Source organism: Nannobrachium achirus, assembly GCF_963921795.1.
Source record: "Nannobrachium achirus genome assembly, chromosome: 22".
NCBI lineage: Eukaryota > Metazoa > Chordata > Actinopteri > Myctophiformes > Myctophidae > Nannobrachium > Nannobrachium achirus.
This window is the reverse complement of record NC_137829.1, coordinates 51,646,835-51,653,201: the sequence shown is the minus strand read 5'-3', so window position 1 is coordinate 51,653,201 and position 6,367 is coordinate 51,646,835. Positions and strand designations below refer to the sequence as shown.

Below are 6,367 nucleotides of genomic sequence, written 5' to 3'. Positions count from 1 at the left end.
ACCCCTCCCCATGTGTTCTGTCCTGTGTCCCCCCCCTCCCCTGTGTGTCCCCCACTCTCGACCTGCACCTTGTCGTGGTGAGTGGGCTTTAAACCAAGACAGGCCATTTAAACACCTTGTGGTCTCTCTAGGTCGTCCTCAGACGAGCCCTCCATCGTTGTTTCCAGTCATCTCGGTTCTCCATACATCTGGCCAGCTCATTGGTGTTCTGTGTCCCTACGTCTTCCTTGAGTACGTCCATGTATGTTTTTGTGGGACGTCCTCGCGACCGGTGCCCATGTGTTGGCTCCCACAGTACCAATTTGCTGGCTGGAAGCTCCTGGTGTCTTTGGCAGTGTCCTGCTAGTCTCATTCTTCTGGTGGCAATTTTCTCGCTTACCCTTGGTATTCCCTCATACAGGCTCCTGTTGGTAACATGTGCACTCCTGTTGATGTTGAGTACTGCACGTAACATTCTAGTGTAGCACCCATCTAGAGACTTCTGCAGGGTTGGCTTCAGGGTCCAGCATTCACTGCCATAGAGGAGAACAGACTCCACTGTTGCAAAGAAGAAGCTAAGTTTGATTGGCGGGGGAGGCTAGAGTTCCATACACTGTTCATGCCGTTCAGGGCCCTCCAAGCGAGTGCCTTCCTTACTTTAAGGTCTTTCTCAGTTGAGTCGACCCATGCGCCCAGGTACTTGAAGTCCTTGACTTCCTTCAACACAGCTCCTTCTGTTGTTGTCAGAGGTGAGTGATCAGGTAGGTTATAGGTGATAACCTCAGTTTTCTTAGCATTTAGCCTGAGACCAACTTTGGCACACTCTATCTCCACCCTGTTCAGGAGTTCTTGTGCTTGTTCCATGCTGTCGGAGAGCAGGCTGATGTCGTCCGCATAGTCCAGGTCTGTCAGAACTACTGCGGGATGCCGCCTTGACCTCCTTGGTGTTAGCGTGAAGCCAAGCTCTTGTTCTCGTCCACCTATGGCTTTCCTGAGCGCATAATCTAGAACTATGATGAAGAGGTAGGGGGCTAGGGTGAGTGGTGGTGAGTGGGCTTTAAACCAAGACAGGCCATTTAAACACCTTGTGGTGGTGAGTGGGCTTTAAACCAAGACAGGCCATTTAAACGAAAACATAGTTTCAGATGGTGTTGCTGTACCTTGTACCACTAATCTGCTGTGACACAAGGGCAAAAGCTGAGTGCATTACATCTCACTACTAGGCTTGTCACCAGAACCGATACTTCGGTACCAAGTCGATGCCAAGATTCTGAAATTGTGACTGTACTGACTTTTCTACAATACCCAAAGTACCGTTGGTACCGAGGAGCCAGATCTGGACGCTTCTTTTGTATTGTTTTTGGGCTGTAAATGAGCGGTTATCTGGCAACCCTTGCAGGGTCTGACACTGACAACGTGACAACTATTTTGTTTATTTTTTTAAGGCTACATGGACAGTATTATTTTACATGCCACGTCTGTTTAAGCACACAGTATTGCTGTTCACTTCAAATGCTACTAATAAAGGAGTGTATGTTGAACTACATGGGATTTATTTATTTTTTTATTTTTACCGTGGTATCGAAATGGTATAGAGAATCGTGGAATTTCAATGGTATTGGTATCGACTACTACATTTCTGGTATCGTGACATCCCACTCACTACCTAATCAGAATGCTATTGCTTACCACAAAAATGTGTGTATGTATGTCCATCTGTAACTCCACGTTCAGCAGTTGTTCAATTGTCTAAAAAACATAAAAATCAATAACGCATATGCCTTGCTGACCATCTACTTTTCCACCAGGTGTCAATACTTTTTATAATCCCAAAATGTCTACACATTTTTCCAAATTTTGGCCAGACTGGGGCACCACACAGTAGGCAGTGCAGGGCCGGACTGGGCCACCACACAGTATAGGCACTGCAGGGCCAGACTGGGCCACCACACAGTAGGCAGTGCAGGGCCGGACTGAGGCACCACACAGTAGGCGGTGCAGGGCCTGACTGGGGCACCACACAGTAGGCGGTGCAGTGCCGGACTGGGGCACCACACAGTAGGCGGTGCAGTGCCGGACTGGGGCACCACACAGTAGGCGGTGCAGTGCCGGACTGAGGCACCACACAGTAGGCGGTGCAGTGCCGGACTGGGGCACCACACAGTAGGCGGTGCAGGGCCGGACTGGGGCACCACACAGTAGGCGGTGCAGGGCCGGACTGGGGCACCACACAGTAGGCGGTGCAGGGCCGGACTGGGGCACCACACAGTAGGCGTTGCAGTGCCGGACTGGGGCACCACACAGTAGGCAGTGCAGTGCCGGACTGGGGCACCACACAGTAGGCGGTGCAGTGCCGGACTGGGGCACCACACAGTAGGCGGTGCAGTGCCGGACTGAGGCACCACACAGTAGGCGGTGCAGGGCCGGACTGGGGCACCACACAGTAGGCGGTGCAGTGCCGGACTGAGGCACCACACAGTAGGCGGTGCAGGGCCGGACTGGGGCACCACACAGTAGGCAGTGCAGTGCCGGACTGGGGCACCACACAGTAGGCGTTGCAGGGCCAGATTGGGCCCCCACACAGTAGGCGTTGCATGGCCGGACTGATCTGGCTGATTGATTGAATACTTTATCAGAAGTTTGCATAGGAAGTTTGCATAGGAATAGTACTGGACAGTACAGTTCAGATACAAGGTCTATTAAAAGGATTTAAAGAGTGCAATGGCGTGTTTGCATTGGGGTCCTTTTGTACTCAATTGACAAACATGAATCCTGTATAGGCTATATGGCACTTAGTGGTTTTAAAAATGTCTATTTTCCCTCTTAGTAGCCCATACAAATAAAATTAAAAAATAATAGTTGGGGCGAATCCGATATTTCCGTGACCGTAGAGAGCATGTGAGGGGTCAAACTAGGGGTTTTTAATTATTCTGAATCCATTGCAAGCATTTGTTTTGCATGAACAACATTCATTGGGCTAAGAACGGCCCAACAAAACTATGGTTTAGTGATGAGTCACTTTTCACAGTTTTTTGGGGTCTGTTTTAGCCCAAGGAATGTTTTTCATGCAAAACAAATGCTTGCAATGGATTCAGAATAATTAAAAACCCATAGTTTGACCCCTCACATGCACTTAAAGCAGATTTGGGGGGTATTTCTTTTTCCTTTATAGTATAGTGTATAGTAAGTGAATGAGGCACAAACTTTCAGCGGCTGTCATTTTGCCCGTGTTTTTGTTCGAGGGACATGGGAGCTCAATTTGTTATTTAACCTTCATAGTTGACAAAACCACTGAGAAACTGACCTATGCTCTCCACGGTCATGGAAATATCGGTTTCGCCCCAACTATAAGTCTAATCTTTGTGGGTTCTATTCTCTATTCAGAATGTTCAATTCCTTTAACCCCATTCAGACGGCAAGCTTTAATTCCCATTGAAAACACAGATTACGACTTTATTGGAACAGATTTATGCTAAATACAGTGAATCAAAAAACAAGGAATAAATAAATAAAAAATCCCCAAGGCTTATATTGTTTAATAAAGACACCGTAAGTCATCTTAATCACACGAACAGATTTAATGAAAGAAAAATAATGAAAAAAATAAAAGAATAAATGAATGTTTTTATTTTATTTACACAAACATGATTACTTACTTCTAATCTAATAGTAAAGTAAGATAATGCCATGTGGTGGAATCAACCCTTTAACATGAATCCTGTACTTATGGTTGTAATGGAGTCGAAGGTTGATTATTCGTCACTTGCACTAACCACACAAACCTTGTCCCTGTTGTCACAGTAAAAGGCAAACATTTGGCTAAAATAGCAAATCGATATGAGCTCACAAATATCGTGCCGCGTTGCATCACACAAATTGGTACACAGTATCTCTTACCAAACAGGTCTTTTAGATTGGCTTCCAAAGTTTGCAGGAGCAAGAGTTTTGAACAAAATGTGTCAAATCACGAATAATCCTACAAATGGTCACAAGTGGGTGCTGACTCACGAACGTCGTAGTTTACTGGTGCTAGATCCTGCCAGAGTGTGTTGCTGGGACAGAGAAAGGTCAATAATATATATATTTTTTTTTTTCTCCTGATTTGTGTCTCTGAAAAAAGGCATACTGTATAGCTGCTACAGCATGCTGGGGTGGTGCGTGGTATATCCAGGCTTTTGTCTTTACAAATCTGCCATTACAATATAGCTACTGTCGAGGAAAAAGAGGATGGGACCTTAATGGACCATTTATTATTTTGAATCCCATCAAAGCACTGCTTGACTGCACATGAGTAGTAGGAAGCGGGGGGGGGGGGGGACGTTGTATTACAGAATGTTACACAATGGGAAACGGATTCAAAAATATAGTGTGCCGCTGGAACCCAAGGTGGACGTTGGGACGAATTAGTTCTTACTAGTAAACGCATATTATTATTAGTTTTGTAGCCTACTTGGTTTTAGATTAGTATTATTGTTTATTACTGTACTTGAAAAAGATGTTTGCTGCTCAAGTAATCTACTTGGAATCAGAATTTGCGTACAGAATGCTATTTCTTTAAAAGGTTTAAAAGTAAAGAAATGGCACACAGAATGACACAACCTCTGCAAACATTGATTAATAATTAGATCCTACAATCCTGCATCGAAAAGTGGCTTTGTTCTTGTACTTCTTTCTTCTGCGAAAGCACGACCAGAGAACGGTCGCTATCGCAATGATCGAATCCCAGCACGTGGGAGGAGTGGACAGATGGCTCAATCATGTAGGTGTTCTTGCATCCAGTGTCCTTCAAGAAGAACAAAAACCTGTGTCCATCGTCCTCAATCTGGTCTGGGAGACGGCCCTAGAGAATCATACAGAGGGACGAAGATAAATATCAGGATGAGAAGAGGAGGAATGCCACCGCTGGTGTTGTCTCATGGAACGGGACGATACAGCAGCGAAGGACAAGAGGACATTTAAGCCTTTTTTAGCGGTGCCAACCGCTCAGACATCTGGCTTTGTATCTGCTTTATGCATGTCCCTGGTCTGTATGTCCCACCTCATCCCACTCATAAATAGCAGTACTCTAGATACGCTTTTACTCTAGTTACGTGCAACAACAGGTGACTGACTTTCTATGTCTACGAGATCCACTGTATGTCGCAGACATCTGTTGTTGCACCTTAAAATACAACAAAATGCCACAAATCATGAACACAGCATCCGATTGGTGGTGAAAACGTTGCACGCACAAGACCTTGGGGAAGAAATGCCATCCTTTTAACCCTATTATAGCGCCACCTGGAGGCAGATTCTTTTTATCCTGATTATCTCTATAATCAAGTAATCAAGACGGATCTGTCTGATTTTTCACATTCCATTCTGATTGGCAAATTCCAAACATTGCTGGCCTACAGTAACCTACAGTACATGACCCGGCGGAGACCGTCTTCTAGTTATTAGTCTTTTAGTACATTTTAGGCAAAACAAACCACTCACTATTTGCTAAACTTTGCAGATGGTATAGGCCACTGTGGCCACAGTGTAGATTTTCAAGTTTGATTTAGTTTTGGTCATAGTATTTTGAATAAAATTTTATTGCAACCGTCAGGTCGCAGTTACTATCAAAACCTCCACCGCCTGTCAGTCCCTCCGATTCTTGCAAAACACATTTTTGGACACTGCTCCTACAGATTCTGCCCTAAAATCACGCGGTACACAGTATCTCTAAAGTCATGTCATCAACATGGATCTGTCCCATTTCCCATATTCCCTCCTGATTGCCTACCATTGCCTTCTAAATTTTGTGTATACGACCTGACGGTCGCTTATCTCCCGATTAGGGAGTCTTACTGGTTTAGATTTAGTCACATTTTAGTCATCTGAAATGTTTCAGTTTTTGTCTAGTTTTAGTCCTCTAAATATCATACGTTTGTATAAGTTTAATCGGCTAAATCTACAATAGAGTTTGTCGACAAAAAAATATTTTGGCGTGCCTTGATGGTGATGGCATCGTAAAGACTCTTAATGCCTGATTTAACTCTTCGTTACTTGCTGAAAATAGCTTGTAGCTTGTAGATCTGCTATCTTCAGAGCGCAAAACGTGAGCGCAACCAAAACATTTTTTAGTTTTTATTTCGTTTTTACTTTGTCAGTGAAAAGTCGATGAGCATTATTCGTCGTAGTTTTAGTCGACGAGATCAACACTGATAGGTCATGAAATGAACATGCGTGTTGTGACCATGAACACTCACCAGGCTCTCCACATAAACCTTACGTTGCTCACAGCACAACACTTTGAATGTGCCGTCATCTTGTCTGACGTAAAGCATTATTGGCACCCCTCTGACCGCAGAAACGTCTCTGCAGTTGTTGATTGTGAATTCACAGTCTAGAAAAATGAAATGAA

The 6,367-nt window shown here is 44.7% G+C and overlaps 1 long non-coding RNA gene across 1 annotated transcript in view; it reads right to left on the bottom strand.

Annotated features, from left to right (window-relative positions):
- Positions 1-3,538: 3,538 nt before the first annotated feature.
- The window catches only part of LOC308308274, a 34,257-nt gene continuing 31,428 nt past the window's right edge, over positions 3,539-6,367 (bottom strand). Inside the window, exons 2-3 of the long non-coding RNA XR_013963266.1 lie at positions 6,213-6,349; positions 3,539-4,819 (exon numbers count right to left, since the gene is read on the bottom strand). This is a non-coding gene — a long non-coding RNA (uncharacterized lncRNA). The remainder of the gene's footprint in view (positions 4,820-6,212; positions 6,350-6,367) is intronic.